Consider the following 22,621-nt stretch of genomic DNA (forward strand, 5'->3'; position numbering starts at 1 on the left):
GCCCCGGTGTCCCCGTGCCCCCCCCCCGACCCTCCGGTGTCAGGGACTGCTTCCTCCCGCTCGTGCTCTCCCAGACTCCCCAGGGCGGGCTTTTTGCCCCCAACGTTCTCCGGGCCCTTAACGGTCTCTGAGCAGAACTCGCTGGAGCAAAGCGCTGCCGGGGCGGCCTCTCCCCCGCGGCAGCACCGCAGCCCCCGCGGCACCGTCAGCGAGGAGCGAGGAGCGAGAAGCGAGGAGCGAGAAGGGAAGCGCTGCCCCGGAGCGGCCCCGAGCGAGCCCGGCTCTCCCGCCCCGCGGCCCGGCTCCCGGTCGCGCCCGGCGGGCAGGGTGAGCCGCTCCGCCCGCCCCGGCAGGCGCCCGGCCGCGGCCCGGGGCCGCCTGAGCGCGGTCCGCCGGGGCAGGCCGCGGAGCAGCCCCCGCCGCGGGGCCTGTCAGGCGGCGGAGCCCCGCGGGCGGCGGGCCCGGCTGGAGAGCGGGGGCATGGCGGCGCGGAGCCAGGCCTCCCTGCGGCGCCGGCTGCAGAGCTCGCAGGAGGCGCAGCACCGGCAAGCGGTGCTGGTGCGGAAGCTGCAGGCGAAGGTGAGGAGCGGGGGCGCCTGCCCGGGGGGGAGCTGCCCGGGGCCGGGCCGCGGTGGCGGGGCCGGGGTGCCCGGGCCGCCCGGGCTGCGCTGAGAGGGGACTGGGCGGCGGAGAGCTCGGGGGGCGAAGGCGCGGCCCCAACGGGGCCTTCCCCGGCGCTGCCGCGGGCGGGACGGCGCCGAGCCCGGAGCTCGGGGGAGGCCCCGGGGGAGGCCCTGCTCCGCCCGGCCCGGCCCGGCCCGGCCCGCCCAGGCGCGCTGGGCGCCTCGCCCTGCCGCTGTCAGCCTCCCGAGCCTCTCGTTCGGTCTTTGCCGCCCTTGACTGAACTTTGCCGCCTGGCTTGCGAACGCCTTGGTTTGGCCGCGTTAGCAGGGGGCTGTCCCAGAGGCAGGAGTCGAGCCGGCGGGGGTGGTTTTGGGCGGCCCCGGGCAGAGGCAGGCAGCTCGGGCCTGGTTGGCCCGGGGCGCAGGAGCGGTGGCAGCGAGGAGGGTGCCAGAGCTGGGCGGAGGGTCGGGGCAGGCCGTGCCCTGCCCGGCCCAGTGCCCGGCGGTGGTCAGGGCGCTGCCGTAAGGTCATCCTGCTTTTCTTGCCCGTGCTGGTCTTTTAGCCCGTTGGAAGTACTGATTTGGGTCCATGGTGGCCATAGCCCAGGCATGGCTAAGTCTGCCTCATCGTCCTGCTTGCCATCGCCGTCTGAGGATGAGCAGATAGCACTCCGTGGAAAAGAAACCCTGTCTCAATTTCTTTAATGTTAGAGAAAGCGAAGCTTCCCTATGTCGTGACGACTTCTTGTTGACTCTGTCGGCAGCACTGTGAAATACACTTCGCCGTGCTTGGGCTGTAAAGACTTAGAGGAAAGCTAAGGCAGGAGGAGCCGAGTCTGTTCCAAGCTGCATTCGCTCAGCTTCATTCTCTGTGTCCATCTAGGTCCTGCAGTACCGGACTTGGTGTCGAGAGTTGGAGCAGCAGCTGGAAGCAGGAGGGGTGAGTGCGCAGGTTGCTAACTAAAGACAGCGTACGTAGCGTTCGTTAACGCAGACAAAAAGCAGCTCCCCACAGCAATGACAGAGGGAAACGAGATTTTGCTGCCTGAGGGTTTAAAGAAGCGCTGTAAGTTTGCCTGTCAGTGTTGTGTCCGGTTGCCATTCCTGGCGCAGCCAGCGGTCCCAGAAATGCCCGTCCAGAAAACCCTATGAAGAAGGATTTTAATGTTGTGAAAGAGCGCTTTATTGCTGGAGTACCAGTTGTGCTAGGTGTCAGGAGAGGGCTCTGCTGCCTGTTACATGCTATGGCTGTCTCTGAAAAAGAATCGGTTGAAACATAGCGTTTTGGAAGGCAAGAATGCTGGCGTTCAACATACGGAGCTGGCTCTGTGCTTTTCTTTCTGCTTTGCGGCTAAAGTAAACGTAGGAAAGAAAGGGTAGGAGGGTAGGAGAGTATTCCCAGGCTTCAATTCTAAGGGAGCGCTCGTGGTCATGAGCTGAGGATAGCTAGCTGTGAGAGTGCAACGGGGGAGACTGAGGAGAGCTACTCACACTGAGTAACGCCCTTCCCCTCCCTTCCTCTCCGTAGTCACGACAGCGTTATGCCTGGAAGAAGGCACGAGCTCCTGAGATACCAAACAAATGGAGGGGAAAGCGATGGATGCTCACAGGAGTGAAGGGAACACAAGAATTTGACTAAACATTTCCTTTCTTCTTCAGGGATCCCTTCCAGGCAGGCGGGAAGCCACAGAAGACCACAGCCTGAAGAAAGCACTGCTTCAGTTGGAAGAGGAGCAGCAAAGGTAAAAGGAAGAAGTGTTGCCTCATTCTTGGTGTCCTGGATGCTCGTGGAAGTGAGGGCCAACCTGTCAGTGCCACCTAGTCTCCCCAAGGGCAGCAGTTGGGCAAGCTGTTTTGAAAGGAGAAAGGTCCCCAATCCGTTCTGTGGTGCAGTAACAGTGTTGTGTGCTGCACGGCTCTGTTTGGAGCGGGGGGTTGTTCCGGGTGACCTCCAAAGGTCCCTTTCCAGCCTAAATTGTTCTGTGATTCAGGAGGTGAGCTACTCAGCAGAGCCCCGTCTTAGGTTGAGAATCAAGCCCTGACATCCGGCGTTTTCCTCTTTGGTTTTACCTGAAGAGCACGTCCTGTGCTTGTACCAGAGTCTTCCAGCAGAGCACTTAGCACCGCAGGCATCTTCTGCCACATTTCTTTCTGTGCTTTTCTTTTTTCCTCTGCCCAAGAGATCCAGTTGTGTGTGGTGTAAAAGGCGCCTGTGTGCTGTGTTACGTATGTTGCAAGCTAAGGCGGGAGAAGCGCAGCTCCTGTTTTGATCCAGCAACTGAGTTTTGTGCTCGTTCACAGGGCAGCGGTTCTTGAAATTTGGTTTGTGCAGTGTTTCCTGGGTGGGATATTAGTCTGTGGCCCCAGAGTCATTAGTGCTTTAGACTTTCACTTTTGGGTTGAAAGTTTCATATAAAGCTGTTTCCCCTATGTATATGGTGCTGTCTTTGTGGTGTGCAGTTTGCTGGATCAACAAGGTGGGGTCTTTGCTACAGGTCTTACCCAGTGTATAGGACAAGGAAAGGGAGAGGCTTAACAAGAAGGTGAGGGCAGCGGTGGGTACAGCATTGCAAGGGAAAAGGACATGGCAACTGAGAGAGGAGAGTGGAGGAAGAGAGGTGGTCAGGCCAACGACAGAGAAAGATGATGCATCCAGCGATCAGACAGCGTGAAGGGGAGGCAAGACGTTAACTGTGGGCATCGTCAAAGTTGAAGAGGAAGGGGGAACCGAAATTGTGGACGGGAATGGAAGGCTGAAAGCAGGAGGAAGCAAATGAGTTTGCCATCACAGAGAGATCTTAGTTAATCCTAGAAAGCACTTCTACCACCTCTCAGTTTGACAAGAAGGTCGGTGTTGAGGGAGCTGGAAAATCCCGGGGATGCTGCTTGTGGGTAGCAGTTGTTCAGTGACCTCATTGCTGTTTGTCCCTTTCCAAGGTGCGAGAATCTGGCAGAAGTGAACACTCTCCTGCGGGAGCAGCTCGGTAAAGCGAATGAGGTTAATTCAGCCCTCAAAGAAGATGTTGGAAAACTGACGGCAGATTGGATGAGGGCCCGGGAGGAGCTGGAATTGACGGAGAGTGAATGGCGCGGTGAACGTGAGGTAAGGGTAGGCTACGGGAAGGTCAGACGTGATGCCAGAGTGGAATGAGAATGCATTTCATTTCTGGCATAGGGAGCTTGCTGCGTGCAAGTTGTGGCTGTGTTGAGGATGTATTGGTGTTGAGGAGCAGAAGACAGGGGTGTGAGATGGAGGAGTGTCAGCAGACTGTGGTGGGTGCTGGAAGGTGCCCACCTGCTGTGACCATGCCGCTCGGTCTTAAAGGCAAATGCTGGCTGTTGCTGGGCACTGTGGGGCAGTCACACAGGACCGCCCGTCTTCTTCCTCGTTCCTAAATCTCTGTCTCCAGCAGCGGAGACCGGAGGGGGGTGTGTGTTTTCAGATTCAGAGCAGCCGACAGAAGAACAGGACAGGCCTCCCTTCCCAATAGCCTGTTGTAAGCAAATCTGACACTGCTCTCGGAGGGGCTCGTTTTTGCCTTCCTCCCCCAAGGCTGTTAGACACCTCTGCAAGGCGAGGTGATGACTCGCGATCAGTTTGCTTTGCTGACAGCCGCTCGTGCAGGAGAAGTGTGGCCGTTCCCTTCCTTGCAGTCAGGTGGCAGGGCTGCTGAGGCTGCTTCTGTGGTGCCTCTTCAGTCCTCGATGCCCCTGTTGGAATTGTTGTGAAAGGAGACCTGGTGATGGTGGTTGTACTCTCTGCTGTCTGAAAGACTTGTAGAGTGACAGCGAAGGCTGAACTGGCATTTCTTTTTGTCTTTGCATGTTTAGCTTTATGACAGCTGCTTAAGGGGTGAACACAGCCGTCTGCTCAGCCTGTGGCGTCAGGTGGTAACCTTCCGCCGTCATTTCCTGGCAATGAAGACCGCCACTGACCGGTGAGTAGAAGTTAAGGCTCGATCTCTGGCAGAAGAAATGTAGCTTCCCTTCACAGCTGCTTTTTGAGCCTTGACGTTACTTCAGTGGCGGCTAAAGACAGCATTTCTCCTTTGGTAGTGTGAAGCAATGCCATTCAGCGTGCTCTAGGCTATCTTCAGCATCATTTTGTTTGATGCTGGTTTTCAGATAAAACTGAGGGGCTCGGGCTATAAGCAGTGCAGAGGCCCTGAACAGATGGACTTGACGACGTTGATGTTTGGGCACATTAACACAGACACGGGCACACGTGGACACGTTGGAAGAGACTCGCCAAAGCTAGGCAAGAGCATGTAGAGCGTTCCCTTTTACAGGGTGATTAAAATCTGCCTTAAATCTCACTGGCTTTCTTTTCCCACTGCTCCTGATGGAAAGATCGTTCATGAATATATATTTTTTTTCCTTCTCATTTCCAGCTTACATTTATTCTGGTCAGTTTGCATCCGCTTCTTCCTGTACCAACATTGATGAGAGAACGAATAGCTTCTCTGCCCTGTTATTGCATTTATCGAATTTATTTTGCTTAGTTTGATACCTCCTTTTTATGATTGTTTTCTTGTTCTTGGGCTCTCTGCTCTGAGGTTCCTTTCTCACAGTTGCCTTCTACACAAACAAAATCAGTGTAGCCATAATAGTACATTCTTCTGGTGTCAGCATGCAATTTCAAACTCTGGGTTACCGTCAGCCATTGACCTTATTTGATTCTAAGCTTTCCTTAACGTGTAGAGTATGCCTGACCTACTACTTAATTCTTGTGTTATTTGTGCTTTGTTACAACATTCTAGGCTTATTCTTACACCACCTTCCCGAAATGTTTATTATGTAGATATTGTCATGAGCTTCTTAGAAGTCCAAGTGTTGATAATAACAGGTCAGTTAAGGCGGATCCCCTAGGTGTAAAAGCTGGGGACCTTGGTAAAATTCCTTACATCTATTAATGATAATAGAGTATGTTAATAAGATAGAGCAGGAGCAACAATTAATAAGAGTAATTAGAGGTCCTTGAAGCCTTCTGGCTGTTCCATACATTTCTTCTTATCTCTGTGGAGAGAACAGACCCTCACTATCGTGATCTGCTCCACTGTCCAGATGTGTCCTGATCCCAAAGTGTCAGATGAATGATTGGTCCCCAGCGAAGATGTCGTCTTTCCTGCCGGCTTTTGCTGTTGCGCAATTGCATGCTTCAGAAGTGAGTCAGGTGGTAAAGATGGTGTGAACATGATCTCTTTCTTGATTCTTCTTCAGAGATTTGTCAGAGCTGAAGGCAGAGCAACTGAGGCTTTCTGGATCTATACTTGTAAGCTGCTCCCGCCTGAACTCTGGCGTACGGCTCTGGGAGTCCGTCAGTCTGGGTAGACCTGTCCTGAAGGATGAGGCACAGCAGGAAGCGGAAGAGGAAATAAGCCAGAAGACTTGGGAAGCGATGCACTTACAAGTCAAGGGGGACCTGGAGAAGAAGGAGCTTCAGGAGAGGTAAATGTGTTTTAAACTTTGCTGTTGCCAACATTATCTTTTGTGGCTGCTGCTTGGATTCATGGATGGGCTGTGTTCGCGTTTAAAACGCCCATTCTGCACAGCCTTGTTTCTGTCCCTAGTCAAAGTATGGCCTTCAAGGGAACGGATAGAAAAAACCATCTGACTGACAAGCTCGTGTCTTGTCTTACACAAGACTGGAAAAGAGATTGCATGTTAGAGTGGTTTTGCTGTTAACTGATTCTTGGTGAGAGATTGAGGCCAGCATAAAGAGAGCTCTGTCTCTTGTACAGCCCTTTTGCTACCCAGGGCTGTGCTACAGGAGTTGGGAGGCATTTGCCCAGGACCATCATGTGCGCTGTAGCACCTCTGTAGTGACGTTTCCATGCCAGACTGAGTGCAGAAGGCCTTTGGGGCAAGAAGTGCCATTTTGCAACATCAAGCCTATTAACCTGTAGAGATGAATGCTGCCTTTGCTGTATTTTCTGGGTTGAACTTTCTCTGCTGTGCTTCTGGGAGCTGCTTAGCTCTTTAACAGGTGATGGTGTGCAGTGCTTTTGGAATGGCACATGGACCTTCTCTTCTCAGGGTGATGGAGCTCTCAGCCTTGCTTGTACAGTCTCAGAAGCAGAATGAGGAGAAGGAGAAGGCCATGAAAACACTTAACGACACTGTGGAGATCCTAGTATGTTTTACCTTTATCTGGGAGATAGCCCAGTGTTTGCTCTCCAGCCTTAGCACAAGGAGGTGTGGCTTCCTCAAGAGAAAGAGTGGTAAAGATGCTAACTGTATGGGAACATCAGGCACATTGCCAAAAGATTCCTCGTGTGTTTGGGACATGCGGAGTCAGTCCAGGTGGAGGCCGTGGCAGGGGAGCTGCAGACAACTGAGGTGTTTTCCTCAGGGGGGTTGCACCAACGCTATTCTGCCTGGGACTTTAAGTCTCTAGGGATCAACGTTCCTTGGAATCGACAGCTTCGTAGCAGTCTATAAAAACTAGCTGTTGGTCTTTCTCTTCTTAGTTTTAGCAAAGAAGAAATTGAATAGGTATGGGAAGGAATATACTGGAATCACTAGGGCTGAGGCTTATTGCCATCACAATGCTACTGAGGATGGGAATGCTACAGAGGGGAGCAGCTCTTCCCTGCCCACCCTTTCTTTATTCTGTTCTCAGGAAGCAAGTCGGTTAGAGAAAGAATATGAAGCTTCATGGACTAAAAGTGCCAAAGAAGAGAATCTTTCCCTCCAAAAGCTGATAAAAGATATAACTGAGGTGAGTACAGAGTTTGGACCACATCTCTGTAAATTTGATTTAAAAGTACTTGAGGAAGGCGACAGACTAGCCCACGGAATAGATATATATGTTGTATACTGTCTATGTTAACTACTACTGGCTGTTTAATTTTTATACCACTTTTCTGACATAAAACCTGTTATAACTTCCGAGTTGGCTGTCCTGTGACACTTCAGCTGAGTCGCTAGAAGTTTCAGTACCTTTGCCTCCACCATCCCGCTAAGGTCTCTCTTGGACTGTGCTTTCTGAGTTGGCTACTTGACATTTGTATTCCAGTGTTTCTTGGAGCTTGACTCCCCACCCTCCTTGAGTAATGATTCTGTTGTTCTTCAGATTTTTGTAAAAGGTCACTGACTCAATCGATGCACTTGCCAACTCTGCTCCTTCATGCAGAGCTCCTTTATGCTCCTTCACTGAGCATTATCTCCCCAGAATCGCAACTGGTCTGACTGTTCAGGGGTAACTTTAACTTAGTCCTAAACTTCACTCTATGGAAGGGGGTTTAATCATCAGGTCTTTTACACAGCCTCTCACAAAGTCAGCTCTTTCTCCTTATGTAGTCATTTTTATCCTCTTGTGCTACTGCTCAGAGTAATTATAAACACTAGCTTTTTCATTGCTGTTTTCCAGTATTCATCGGCTTCCTTCTTCTCTGGGCAGCGTTAATGTTTCCTTTCACTGCTATTTCCAGTGTTGATCTGGTGCTCACGTATGTGGCTCTAAGAAGCTGAAGGAGACCAAAATAATTCCTGAGAGCTTCAAGAAATGGAGCGTTCAGGCAGCCTCCAGCCACTTCACACTTGTTTCTTCTTGTTTATAGTAGCTGTTTTCAGAAATCCCTGGAGTACTTGTGGCCACAGGGACAAAACTTCTTTGTTGACTGAAGAAACGAGATAATTGAGTTTTTAATGACTCTAGGGTGAAGTGGGGGAAAAAGGAGAAATAGATAGAGAGAACCAAGTAGAATGAGCAAAGAGTAACAGCTTGATGTGGGCTTTCAGGTGGTGCTAGATGACAGTGGCAGCACAGTCAGCATTATCTGCACTGACAGTTCCCAGCATGCAGTGTCTAGCAACATCCTCTCTTGTCTGAGCTCCGTTGATGCAGAGCATGCCTTTGTATTGGTTCAGGAAGCACTGGCAAGGAGGCGAGGAGCAACACAGGTGAGAATTTCTGTTTGTCTTCACCACTGGCCACAGGGTCAGCTGCTAATACCTCACTTAGCTTGAAACCTTTCCATTTACTTAGCCAGTTTCTTTCTAGCCTTCCCACTCTTGGTACCATATTGCCTTGCCAGTCTCACCAGCTGTGTGTTCTACTGCTTTTCTCTCCTTGATCTCCACCCCCTCATCACAGCTTTTGCCTTCAGGTGAGCTGTCTCTCTGCTTGCTGCTTCTCCCAGCTATCTGGAGCCACCTTCCCTGCTCCTTACTGCTTGTTTGTGCTCTTTCCCTGCCTATTCCTTGCAGGCCCTAAAAGAAGAGCTTTCTGCCAGGCAGGACACTATCAATTTTCTGCTGCACCAGCACAGACAGCAGGAAAGAGAAGTGCAGGAAGCTGCAGCAAAGGCTTGAGCAAGTGGAGGAGGAATGCAAGACGTCCAGCAGCCACCGGCAGCACCTCCAGTCTCTGGTAGAAGCACTCAGAAGGTGAGTGTTTCCTCCTCCTCCTGCGTTCTAGAGGCAATGCGCTTCCAGTTCTGGGAGTTCAGAGGTGTTACGGGGAAAGAACTCGCCTGCCCTACCACATGCATGCCTCTGGCACTTTAGCATCCTCCTGTCACTGCTCTTCATGCTCTACTGTGAATCCTAAGGCTGTCTTGGAGATTCAGAGTAATGCTGGAATACAAGATGCCTCCCTCTCGACATGCTGCTTCTCCGAATTGTGTTCTTTGGGTGCCCTTTCCTAGCCACTGCTTCTCACTGAATGAAGGCAAAAGCCTGCCTTCCTTTCTCCTTCCCTCTTCAGTTACCTTGTGAGGGGAAGAGCAAGTTCTTCCTTGCTGTGCTTCCCGCAACTCCATCCTGGAATGATGAAAATGGGTTCCGTGATTCTTCAGGCCTCTTCATTCTTGTAACTGAGCCTTGTCTTTGCAGTGACTGTGCAAACCTCGAGAAAACCAGGGAAGAGCTACAGCAACAGCTTGAAGTAACAGAGCAAGAAGCCTCGCGTCTGCGTCAAAGTAACACTGAACTGCAGCTGAAGGAAGATTCAGCCCAGGGGGAAAAGGTGGAGCAGCAACAGACGATGGAGAGAGTGCGTCGTGACCAGGAGCTCCTGTGAGCGTTAAAGCTTTCTCTGGGCAGGGGTGGGCATTGCTGGACTTGAGGAGGCCCACCATAAAAGAATTAATTTTGCATGCTCATCATTTGTAGCATAGAAGGGTGAAGGGAGCACATGGGCAGGCCTGGCTACCTGCTGACATACAGCATAGCTGCCTCCTTGTACCTTCTTTATGACCCTTTAAAAAAATCATTCCAGCCCTGACCAGAGTAGCTGATGACAGGCATAAGCTGAAACAAGAGAGGTTCAGAGTGGATTTAAGGAGAACAAAAAATTGAACTGTGAAGGCAACCATGCAGCAGAACAGGTTGCTCAGAGAGGTTGTGCAGATTCCGTCCCTGGAAGTTTGGAAGGCCCAACTGGATAGAGCCTTGAGCAACCTGGACTGATGCCATAGCTGACCCCAGCTGCTTTGAGCTGAAGATTGGGCTAGAGGCCTCCTGTGGTCCCTGCCAGCCTGAATAATCCTGTGATCCTATGATAATTGGATTGGAAATTCATACACGTCTCCTCCCCAAATAGATTGTAGGCTCTTTCATCGTTTCACTGCTGAAGGCAAGAGTAATTGTGGGAATATTAGTCTGGACTTAAAAATTCTGTCTTACCCAAAGAAGAACTTTGGAAAGTCTTGTATCCAATGTATCAAAAAGGAGAGAGAGAACTATGGGCAGGGAGCTGTTGAGAGCACCTGAACTTCTTGGAAGTGTTCTGCGATTTCTGGAAGCTTGTTTTACTTTCTCAGTGATGAATGTTTCACCTACAGCAATGACAAAGAGTGATGCAGCTCTAGTCATGCAATTCCAGCATTCTTTAGGTGTAAATAGAAAGCTGTTGGAAATCATTCAAACTGCCATATCTGGGACATAGTATGTACTCTTGGTTTTGGAAATGAGAATGTTTTACATTAAAAACTTGTTGGTCTTTCCCCTTCTCATAGGCTGAAGGACTTAGCTGCACTTGAAGGAAAACATCATTATTACAGAGTGAGTTGGTAGACGCAAGAGAGAGACTGGAGGAATCGCACCTTCAGAGGGATCTGCTGAAGCAAGAGAAACATCAGCTTACCATGGCACTGGAAAAGGTATGGTCACCTTATTCCGAGGCAGCACTTGTGGGAGAGGCAGTTGTGATAGCAAGACCAGCACCGATGCTGTCTCTGGCAGTAGAAGACAGGGACAATGTTGTTCTCCTTCTTGGAAAACGGTGATGAGACCACACAGGCTCTTTGGTGTAGTTAGTGCCCGCGTGCTTATTGGGAACACGGAACTGGGAGTGTGTCAGAGACACAAAAGGGGATCTGGAGTGGCTGCTTCAAGTCAGGGATTTTCCTGTCTTTGTTCTCATGTTGTTCTTTTGTCTCTCCAGGCAGAGCAGGCAGTAGCAGAGTTGACAGGGGCTCAGAATAAGCTGAGTGCTGAAGCAGCTGATCTACGTGTTGCAACAGCGAAGATGAGCAGTATGAATGAAGCCCTTGCAGCTGGATAAAGTGCAACTGAGCAAACTTGTGCTGCAGGTGAGCAGAGCTGCCAAAGATCTTGCCAAGGGTTCGTCTCCAGCTGCTGCTGCTGCTTCTTTTCAGACTCCTTGCCTTCCGACAGTAGGACTGTCTGAATATGGAAATGTTGTTCCTTTTTCTGTCCAAGCCAAACCTCCTACAGAGTCAATCTGACTGTATCTTATTTCCTCTGTGCTTCTGTGAGTGTAGCTGGAGCAAGAGAATGAAGCTCTGTCAGGCAAAGTGGACGAGGTGGAGAGAGCAAAGATCTCTGAGCAGGAGAAGCTGACCGTGTGTGAACGAACAAATGAAGAGCTCAGCGCAGAGAAAGCCCACCTGGAGCAGCTGCTGAAGAAGGCAGAGGAGCACCAGGAGGGGCTGCAGGTAGAGCTGAGGAGACTGGCAGAGGAGAAGGCAGAAACCCAAGAGAAGCTCAGTCAGGTGAGCCCAAAAAGCGGGTGCTTTCTGGGTGGGCTTTGGGCTGCTTGGCTCAGTGAAGCTGTATCTGTTGGCTTCTGCGGGGTTTTTGTGAAGGAGACGCTTGGTAGTGCTGGAGGTCGGAAGGCTTTGTTTACTTCCTTTTGGAAGCGTGTTGCTGGCTTGCAGAGAAGTTCTGCAGTTCTCGGAGTTGTCCTCTGCTTCTACAGGTTACTTTAATCCACCTGGCTGTGCTGGCCTCTTTTTTGGCTTTTGAGAAGCTGCAGGGAGATGATTGTGTCCATGAAGCTGAGTAAGACTACTACTCTCACGTGTGGCAAAAAGAAGCAAACGGCATAGCTCTTCACCCTTTTTCTGAGGCAAAAAGCCCCGGGGCTGCCTGTTTCTATTTATGCTTCTTGTTGTGAAGTCTGCAGCTTTCAAAGCTGCATTTGTTCGAGCCTAGAGAGCGGGACAAAGCTGCAAGTCAATGTCTGCTGTCCCGTCCTGCCAAGAATGGGAATGACACCTTGAAATTGTTGAAATTGTATTTTAAGACACACACGCAGCTTTGAATTGCTGGAGCCTCTTTAGGCTTTGAGGAAGAAGATGAGAAATAGGGGATGGCACAGGACTGTTTTCTCTGGACTAACTGATTCAGGACCCGGGAAAAAGAGCTTGGGAGAATCGTGTCACTGGAGGAGACTAGGGAGTTTGTCATCGTTCAAATGTCAGTTCCATAATGTGCAATCCTGGGTATTAGGGGATAACTTTGAGAGGAGAATTGGTTGTTTCTGATGGTCTGTTCTCTGTTAGACAGTCTTAGTTTTGGAGTCCGTGGTATGTTTGGCAACTACAGAGCAGAGGTGTTAGACTGAAGAAAAAAGCTAAAAAATCAGGGTTCGTCTTCAAGCTTGAATACCAGCGAGGTATATTAGACAACTTCTTTGCGCAAGACGCGTAAACGGTATGGTTGACGTGAACTACTGTACAAACAGAGTCTGCCATCTCTTTGGCCACATCAGCCAGACATTCCGAAATCACTAAATGACACTGCTCGCCCCAGGGGCCGTTGCCCTGCCAAGCATCACCTCATTGCATCCAACTGCTTTACACACTGCAGTAGGTGACGCTTTGATGGGTTGGGGTTTTTTTCCTAGAAGGAGAAACCACGTGTATTTTCACTTTCTTCAGCGAGCAAAGTTGCTTTTGCTCAAACTTTGCTGAAGTTGTCCGTCACTGGCATAGATTCGGATAGAATCGTAGTTTGCAAGGTGGCAGTTCTGGAAGATGCGGTATTTTTGCATGAAAACAGGTAGTGTGGGGTATGTACGTTTGCCCGGAGGGAGCTGTCTGGTCCCAGGCAACCCAGGAGGGCCTTACACATCACTTCCAAGTGAACAGTGCCAGTGCCTTTTGGCAGCCCAGGGTATGAGTGCGGTATACAGCAGATGCTCTTAACCTTGCAGCCCAACGTCCAGGAGCTCTTTCTCCTCCAGCTGATTCAGAAGCGGCACTGGCCGGCTCTGCCCAGGACTCCAGAGAAAGGACTCCAACTGTGTTTTGTCCCGCTTCCAGGTTTACCGCCAGCAAGAGTCGGCTAGCAGTGGTCTGGAGCAGCTGCGCCAGGAGTCCTCTCGCCAAGGGCATGCGCTGGCCAAGGTGTGCAAGGAGAAGGAATTGCTGGTGCACGAGAAGGCTGCCCTAGAGGTGCGACTGGCAGCCGTGGAGCGGGACAGACAAGGCCTTTCAGAGCAGCTGGCAGAGGCCAGGTAAAGGCGGGGAGGAGACCCTAGGCAGGACATTGTTTAGTGTTCTTACTGGAGTAACTCCCTGTGGGTGTCTGGAGCAAGAAACTCCTTTCTCTCCGTATTTGTAACTTGCAGGTCGGCGAAGGAGACCCTGGAATCCAGCCTGTTTGAGGCTCAGCAGCGCTTATCTCAGCTGGAGATCGCCAGGAGTCAGCTTGAAGTCCAACTTCACACCGTCACGCAGGCCAAGGAGGTGATCCAAGGTGAAAGGCTCATTGCTTTGTTTCTGGTGCTCCCCCTGCCTAGGGGAGATGGTATAAAAATAGCTCTCTGTCTGCAGTGCTTCTGAGGAGTGAAGGAGCTGGAGACAGATCCCTCCTACACTGAAATTCAAATGGCTTAAGGTCAGTAAAGTCAGAACCACTGTTTGGGCAGGCACTGAATCTTGCCATTTGTCGTGTTTGCAGGGGAAGTGAAGTGCCTTCAGTGTGAGCTGGAAGCGGAGAGGACTCTGATGAGGCAGGAACGGGAAAACATGGCAGAACGGCTCTTGCAGACAGAACGGCAGTATGACAACACCCTCAGACTCCGGCAAGCTGAGCATGAAGTGGAAATAAACAAGCTCCTGCAAGACCTGGTAGGAAACGATACGCTTTTGAATTCTTTGCGCAAGGTTTGTGGGCTGGCTTGAGAAGAAGAATAGCCTGAGCGTGTGAAATGGCAGCAGTCATCTGTCATAGGCCACACGTTGCTAGGCCAGGCAGCAGAGCCAATGGCTCCTACTTGAAGGCACGTGAACACCCACAGGACTCTGCTGGGACAGTAACTGCAGCCCCAGATTCAGGGTGGGCCTAAGACGAGTTCAGCAGAAGGTTGGGTGGTCCCCACCCAAAGCATGGCAGCAAAGGGGCAGGAGCTTACCGGACTCCTGTCTACCGTGAAGCGGACTCCTGACATTCCTGCCAGCTGCAGGCACGGGAACTTTGTTCCTTTCTGTCTGTCCTTCCGCGGTTGACAGAGGCATTAGCTTTGGGCTAGAAGCGTATGGAACAGGGCCCTTGTCCCTGGTACTTCAGTTCGTGGCCTGTCTTGTGACTAGGGCATCGGGGTACTGGCCTCTTGCTCACCCTGCAGTCCCTCAGCATCTGTTCCTTGATGAGAATGGAGTTGAGCTTTGAAAACAGAGACTCTGAGAACAGAGAGAAATCCCGAGGCGAGAGGTGTTGGGAAACAGGCAGGCATCAGAGAGGGGAAGGTGACGTCTCCTTTTCTTCCACCTGCTGACCCTCCTTTTAAGTTCCTCGATAGGATGTGGTTGATGGAGGGCACAAAGCCACTGTGGTGCGCTGTGCTGGTGAGGGGTTGTGGGAGGGATGAAGCTTCCCTTTGTTTTGAGGAGCTTGGCTGGGACTTTATCTTGAAGTCTTTTCCTGCCCTCATCAGGCAAGCGAGCGGGAAGGGCACCATTCAGAGGTCCAGGAGATGCTGGAGCAATGGGAAAAGGAGAAGGCAGAGACAGAAAAGGAGCACGAGAAGAAGCTGTTTGATGTGAAGCAGGAAGTTGCTACCGTGCAGGTAACAGAGTGAAGGGCAGTACCCAGGACATAAAACATAAGTCCTGGGACTGAGGAGGCAAGGACTACTGCAGGCACTGAAAGCACAGAGCCTGGGAAGCTCCAGAGATCCGCAACAGGAAGGCAGGGTTACAGTGGAAGCAGAGCTGGGTAGCAAAGCAGAAAGAAGTGGCTGAATGAATGTGATTTTGAGACAGAAAGAGGAGAAAGCTGGGCCTGATGGCAGGTCCCAGTAGCCTGCTCTCCATTTGTGTTTTACAGAACATCACGGCAGAGCTGCAAGCAGAGCTGCAGGAAACTCAGAGCAAGACCGAGGCAGTGGAGAAGAGGCACAAGGGAGAAATCCAAACCGTCAAAGAGGAAATGAATATCCTCCTTCAGCAGCGGGATGCTCTACAAAAGCAGGTGACTGCAACAGCAATAGCTACTCCAGTCATCAAACAGGCCGTCTCTCCACTTCGTGCCTTTCCGTGGCAGAGCAGCAGGCTGATGGGGTGATCCCTCGGACTGCCACCATACTGTGGTCTCCATCTCAGCTGCTCTGAAGGAGACTTACAGGCCAGCTGAATCTCAGCTGCCGCCCTGGACAGATGGCCTAGTGCTTTTGCCTGTTTGCCAGCAATCATCAGCATGGATTTCTGCTGGTCTTGTTACTGCTAGCCTTGGTTTTTAAGGTGGTTTTTCAGATGACCATGGTGACCCACTGAGATTTTTAAACAAGTCGGCTGTATCCACTGTGAATCTGGTACTCTCGTGCTAGGTGGAATTTCAACAACTTCTTTCCCTTTCCTCACAGTATATACTATGGCTGACAGTGACAAGCTGTAGTCTTTGACTGCTTTGTTTATGTTTTACTTGAGGTGGAAGAGTTGACATCTCAGCTAGCAGCCTCTGAAGAGCCTCTAAAGAAGGAGGCTGTGACTCTACATCAAGAGGTGGCGTCTTTGGAAAGGAAACTCGAGAGCACTGAGAAGCAAAGAAAGGATGTCCCTGGTGAGGCTGGCAGATGCCGTGAAGGGCCATTTCTTACATGTTTTTGGCCTTCTGCTAATAATTCTAAGGAGCAACTTCTTCCAGTGGAGAGCTGATTTTGGGTGGTCTCGTACAGGTTCAGTCCAAATCTGAGAAGATACAGAGTGGTTGTTTTTTTGGTTTAACCTTTCCAATTGCATTGTTCTGAATAAGTAAGGGAAGATGCCGTAGTCATAGAAAACTCCGTGATGATTCAGGGTGTTTATTTTCCTCACTTCTGAAGATTTCTGCCCTTGAAGCTTTAGTCAAAGTAATTTTCAAACTTGTCCTCTATTTACATTGCATAGCTTGGGCAATTATTTGTGTCCAAATCCATATTTAGATTTCTAAATATCTGGGATCTGGAAAAAGGGGTGAGAAGACAAAGTTTGCTAATAATGGAGAGCTGTTCAACGTTGCCCATCTGAGAGCAGGACAGCGGGGAATAAATACAGACATTTGAGAAACCAAAGTGCTGATTCGGCTAAATATGTGTGCCAGCAAGGGGAAAACTAGTCCTGATTTCAAACACTGAATGAGAGACTGTGATCTGACCATTACTCCTTCCAGAGGGCACAGTGGGGTTCTAGAGGATGGTACCCTGAAAACTCTAAGACAGGAGAGGTCCAGAAAAGACCCCAGCACCCCAAAAAAGGGAAATCAAATGTTGGGGGGGTTCTCTCTTCCCTTCCTCCCTAGCAGAGAGAACAGCATCATGCCACTGCCTAAATCATGCTTAGTCTGGGCTTTAAATCTTGGCTGCAGTTCTGGGAGCTCCTCCCCAAAAGAACACACTAGAGCTAGAAGAGGTTCAGAGAAGGGCAGAAAGGAAGGTGGGACTGGCTGAGTCAGCTGGGAAAGACGCAGCCTAAAGGGTGGCGCGGGAAAGGTCTGCAACATCCCGAGAGGCAGGGAGAGGGGGGGCAGCACTTGGCTGCCACTGGAGCAGGAGTTCCAGTCGAGTACGAAAAGCAAACATACACAGACGGAATTACTGAATCTTTCCTCCCTGTTTTGCAGCAGGAACGGGACAGACTGCAAGCACTTAAAGAAGAACTGGTATGGGAGATAAAACTTCTTCAGGAGTCGGTCACAGCCTCTGAGACCCGAGCGACTACAGCAACAGATAGGCATCACTCCCTTGAACAAGAAACTCCACACCACAGTGTCTCTCCTAAAAATTAAAATGAGGAACTGGAAATGCAGCGGGAGAAAATCCAGGTGCTCCAGAAAGAGGCAGCACAGGGAAAAGCTTTGCAGGAGAATCTCACTCATGTGACTGCCATCCTGTCAGAGAGGGAGGGAGAAATGAAGGTGTACCAGGAACAGATGAGAGTGCTGGAAAGAGCAGAAAGAAAATGCACAAAACTGCTCTGGATCAGGTTATTAAGGACGTAAGAGAGAAAAACCAGAAGATAGAATCCAGCAAGAACAGATACAGGAGCTGGAGAAGCAGCAAGAAGAACAAAGGATTGCTGCCAGCAAAATGAGCAAAGACCTGGAAGAGAGAGACCAGGAGATCAGATCCCTGAAGACCTTGCAGAATCTCCAGCTCAGGCTAACCAAGAAGAATGAAGAGGTTAGACATCACAGAGAGCAAGAGAAGCTCCTAGAAGCAGCCTTGCACGAGAGGGAACAAGAGACCAAGGCTCAAGGTGAGCAAGAAGAGTTAGACGAGGAAAGAAAGAGCTCTTCGGGAAGATCTCCGGCACGTTCAGCAGACGCTGACAAAGAGGGATGAAGAGATCAAGTACCAGAGAGACAGAGTCGGGTATTTAGAGAAGACTCTGGCAGGGAGAGAACAAGAGCTTAGGAGGCAGAGTGAACTCCTGAAACAAATAACATCGGCTTTGCGATGGAAGGATGGAGGGGAGACCCTACAGAAACAAATCCAGAAACTCCGAAAATGGGAGGAAGAGGAAGCAGAGAAGAAGAGAGTTCTCCAGGAGAGAGACCGTCTCTTGCAAAGGCAGAAGGAGCTAACCCAACAACTGGAAGATGAGCGGAAGGCAAAGGGGGAAGAATTGGAGCGTGCGATTGCTATTTTGAAGCAGACTGAAAGCGGGGAAATGGAATGGAAAGAGAAGGCACAAGCACTGACTCTCTCGCCCTTACCAAGAGTGAAATGGCCAATGGCACGTTGAGGGAAGAAGTAGCCGTCCTGCAGAGTATGGTTTCAGAGGGGGACACGGACCGGTTTCATCATCAGGTAGGCACTGTGACTGATCATCAGTCAACCAAAATGTCTATAAAGGGTTCTTAAAGCTGTTTCCCATAAAGATATGGCAATGTATATTCCCATAAATCCATGACCTGCTTGGCCATGGTAAGAAACCATGATTGCAGCCAGCAGGCTTGCCTGTCTGTAGAGCTCTGGCCAGAGGCCATTCACCTGCTAGAACGTTTTCTGTCAAGCCCAGAACCACTGAAAGTAACTACAGCGCTTGCTGTTAAAAATTCACTCTGGTCCAAAAGCTGGGGACGGGTAATTGGTTCTCTCCTGTCTAGGCAAGCTTAGCCAACGTGTCGTGGTTAGGATTTGGCATGGAAAGGACAGGGCACAGTTGACCAAACTAAGTACAATTTTGTAAGCGATGGCTGAAGAGCAGCCCTGATGGTGCTTAGAGGATGCTTTCAGAGATTTAGATTTCTGAGGTACAGCTTTTCCGGTGTATTAAAACTAACGGAGTTCGTACGGCTGCCTGATCAGGTTAAAGGCTTCATTGCGCATTCAGGATGTACTCTCCTGACTTGTTGATTGTGGCCCTTCTAACCTTTCTGGGCACCAGCTCACACAATCTCCTCTCTGTATGCCCAGCAGGCTACTGCAGAAGGGGAGCAGCTCTCGTGGCTCTCGGAGAAGAGACTCCTGTCGCAGCGGCTGGAACATCTGCAGCGAGCAGTTGCAAGGCTGGAACTTGAGAAGACTGAGCTGAAGCAACTCAATGCTGAGCTCAGGAGGACTCTTGAGCAGGTAAACCAGGCTTTTCACTGCCTCTGCAAAGCTCACGGTCCTCTGGAACACAACCCCTTTCCACAGACCAGCGCTCCGGAGTCCTCTGCTTGTTTCCTTCCCTCTCCCACCTCCCCTGTGGACACACACGTCTGTATTTTCTCTCTCTCCTGGCACCCCACTGCCTTCACAAATGCACATTCACTCCGGTACCACCCTTCTTGCCCCAGTGGCCCCATACGCACACACTGGACACTCTTGTGTCAGGATCTGCTTCCTCTCGCTCTTTCTTCTTCCGTAGTCTACTTGGAGTGCTTTTGGCCCCCAGCGTTCTCTGGTGCACTTAACGGTCTCTGAGCAGACACCTCCTTGCCGTGATCTCCAGAGGTCCTTTTGCTCCTTGTTTGGTGGCAGGTTTCTGTGACCCTTTCTCCTATCCAACGTGCAGGTGGAACGGAACGGAGGAGACTGAAGAGATACTGTAGTGGTCGGTCGCTGCCAGATGCAATGCGGATTCTTCCTCTCCGACCCAAGCACAAGGTGCCTGCTTCTCGACAGGTGAGAACAGACTCTTACTTGGTGGGAGGAGGCTCTGGCCATACAGAGGAACAACGGCAAATCCCAGGTGGCAGCAGCCCCCGGTATAGGACCTAACGGCAGTCGAATATAGAGCATGGCCCTGGCCAGACTGGAGGCCAAAAACAAATCCTTGCGTTTCTTCACAGGAGGAGTCTCACACGCGCTGCAGTCGTCGATTAGCTGAGTTGCAGAACCAGGTGAGGAGAGGAAAGCTCTCATCACAAGCTGCTGGGGCTGTACTCATGGGGCACAACTCTGCACGCTGCTACAGCCCGAGGCTTGTTTGGCTGTCAGGGAGCGAGTACACCAGGCGGTGGAAATACCCAGTCAGACCCATCTGTTGGCCGTGGCCAAACACCATCATTCACCTAGGTCTAGTCTGCTGGCTTGCCTAAAGGTGGGAGAGGGATTGGAGGAAAATGCAGAAAACTGGAACTCGCCGGAAAAGAGGGAGTATTCTAAGGCTGTTCCCCTTGAGTCTCACTCACCTGGTTGACTCCTCCTGTTTCCCTTGGCTCAATTACCAGTGGAGCTTGCATCATATCACTGCGCGTTCCCCTGCCGGGGCTGGCTGCCTGAGTTTCAACATCTAGTCTGCTCTGGCAGATCAGGGTCGCCCTTTTATCTGGTTTGGCTTTATGTTGACAGACCTTGGTGGTGTAATTCCAAGGCAGCAGGTTCCATAAGCCATAAAACTCCTTTAGGAACTGCTTCTGTTATTTGAGTTCGCTTGCCAAGAAAGAGTATTTTCATGTTCCTAGCCTGAGGTTGGGGATGGCATTCCCGTGGGGAGCACAGCCCTCGGCGAAGCACAACGTCACTTGAAAAGAGAGGAGAACCTCTGACCTGAGCTGTGCTCCCCAAAACAGCAAAGCCCTGAGCGCTGCTCCCAGTGCTGGCATCTCCTCCACCCCAAAGCAGGCAGAGGGCAACATGCCAGAGCTGCTGTGGCCGCACTGCACTGCAAACCTGGGAGGAGGTGAGAGCAGCTGGGTCTCTGCCCCAAAAAGCCCAGCAGCACAACCCCGTGTTGCCAGGAAAGAAGAGAGTTGGAGGAGTTTCAAGGCCTCCGCAGTCCTTTAAGGCTCGTTTCCCCCTGGGCTTGGTTCATCCAATTCTGCTCTGCTCATTTGTGAAATGCTCTGAAGGGAGGAAGAATGAGCGTTTTCGCCCTTTTCGTGTGCTAGCTGTCAAGTTTTTGCAACTAGATCATAACAGAACAGCTCTTCAGTACCTTGTGTAACCAGTGGTGCTCCTGCCGAGGACAAAGCGTGTGGAACCGAGGTGGCAGTAGCCCAGATCTCTCCTTTGAAAAAAACGAGCTGGGTTACTAAATCCTGTAGGAACCTCTGTCTTTCATATACATGGAATGTCTCGGTGGTGTACGTTGTGAACGGTATGCCGGAAAGAGACTCGAATTGTTGATAGTCTCAGGTCAGTTCAGGGTGACTCTGGGAACCTGTTAGTGCCCATTCCCAAGTGGGACAAAGCGTTTGTCAGGGCTGGAGTTAGAGGGTGCGTCTTCCCTGACAGCCGGAACCGTGGAGCTGCAGATGGTCCTAACAGCGTGGGCTTGTCTGAGCTCGGCCTTTCGCCTCTTTCAGGTGTCCCTTCTGCAGACGCAGCTGGCGCAAGAACGCAAATGCAAGCAGGACTACATTGAGTGCTGTGCAAAGACCAGCCAGGAGCTGTCAGACCTTCACCGAGAGCTGTCTTGCTCCTTAGCAGCTGTGGTCAGGGAGCCCGAAGCTGCTGTTCTGGAGGCAGAGACTCGGAAGCTGGCTCAGCCTCTCTGAGCCGCCTTTTCCTGTAGAGGAGCAGCTGCAGCATCACGGGGTTCCTGTCTCGTGCCCTTCCCAGGAATGCATTACGTTTTGCTGTGGGAAACGGGCTGCGTTTGTTCTCTTTGCCTTTGCAAGCATCTCCTGGTGACGGTGGTTTTTAAAGTTTTTTTGAATAAAAGGAATTGTGCAGGACCGCATCTTTTCAGTAGGAAAAAGCAAGGGGTGGGTAAAATGGTGGCTTAGGAAAAGGTGACGCTGTTCTTTTTACTTGCGCAAGTCAGCTATTGGGAGGTGTCGTAGGATTGAAGCTCCTGAGTTCATGGCCGTTCCCTGTGAGGAGAGGGGGAAATGGAGGTGTTCTCAAAGCGAAGGGGAGAGTACACGCCAGGGATCGAAGGTGGGGCACGAGAGTGGGATTTTCCTTCCCTCATCCCCTCCCTCCCTCCCTCCCTCCCTCCTTCCCTCAGCACAAAAGCGGCGGTACTCTGCCGAGCCGCTTTGCTCTCAGCTCTGTCGCCGCGACAGCCAGCCTGAGGGGCAGCCCGGCTGTTCTCCGAAGGGCGTTAGTAACCAACTGCAGGCCTGTCAAAGAGGGAGGCAGCGGATGGGCTGGGGAGGGCGCGAAAGCCAGTGAAAGCCGCTCCCTGCAGCAGCTTGGCCTCGGGGTCGAGCCCTCTCCAGCTAACCGATCTCGGCCCAGTCCGCGTCTCTCGGGCGTCTTCCGAGGCCCGGGGGCCGTTGGCAGGGCGGGCCAGAGGAGGGCGAGGCGGCAGCGAGGAGCTTCCCGGCCCGGAGGCGACCGGGAGCGCCAGCCCCTCCCCGCCAGCCCCCTCGGCCGGCTTCGGGCCGCGCTGCCGGGCGGGCCCGGGGGCGGTGCCGGCCCGGCCCCGGCAGGCGGGTTTGGTTCCGGGCCGCGCGGCGCCATGGCCTCGCTGTGGCGGCTGAAGCGGTTCGATGCCTTCCCAAGCCCCTGGAAGACTTTCGGGTCAAGACGTGCGGGGGCGCGCTGGGTGAGCGGGCGGGGTGAGGGCGGCCGGGGGCCGGCGGGCGGGCCCGGGCCTCGCCGTGGGGCGGCGGCCGGCCGGGGGGGCCTTGCGGGCCGGCGCTGGGCGGCGGGAGGCGGCGGCGTGCGGGCTGAGGGGAGGCGGAGGCTGAGGCGGCGGCTGAGGGAGGCTGAGGCGCGGCGGAGGCGGCGGCTGAGGGGAGGCGGAGGCGAGGCGGGCGTGCGGCCGCGATCGGCGGGGCTGAGGGCGGCTCTCGTCTCCCCGGCAGTGACGGCTGTCAGCGGGCTCATCGTGGTGCTGCTTTTCTTCTCGGAGCTGCAGTACTACCTCCCAAGGAGGTGAGGAGCGGCGGCGGGGGGGGCCCTGCGGGCCGGGGCGGCCTGCCGTGGCTGCGCACCCCCGCCG

At 52.2% G+C, this 22,621-nt stretch overlaps 1 pseudogene; it reads left to right on the forward strand.

Moving 5' to 3' along the window:
• The first annotated feature begins 240 nt into the window (after window positions 1-240).
• Window positions 241-21,405, forward strand: LOC127028917 (centrosome-associated protein CEP250-like; annotated as a pseudogene).
• Window positions 21,406-22,621: the final 1,216 nt, after the last annotated feature.

This window comes from Gymnogyps californianus, unplaced genomic scaffold (genome assembly GCF_018139145.2).
Source record: "Gymnogyps californianus isolate 813 unplaced genomic scaffold, ASM1813914v2 HiC_scaffold_49, whole genome shotgun sequence".
NCBI lineage: Eukaryota > Metazoa > Chordata > Aves > Accipitriformes > Cathartidae > Gymnogyps > Gymnogyps californianus.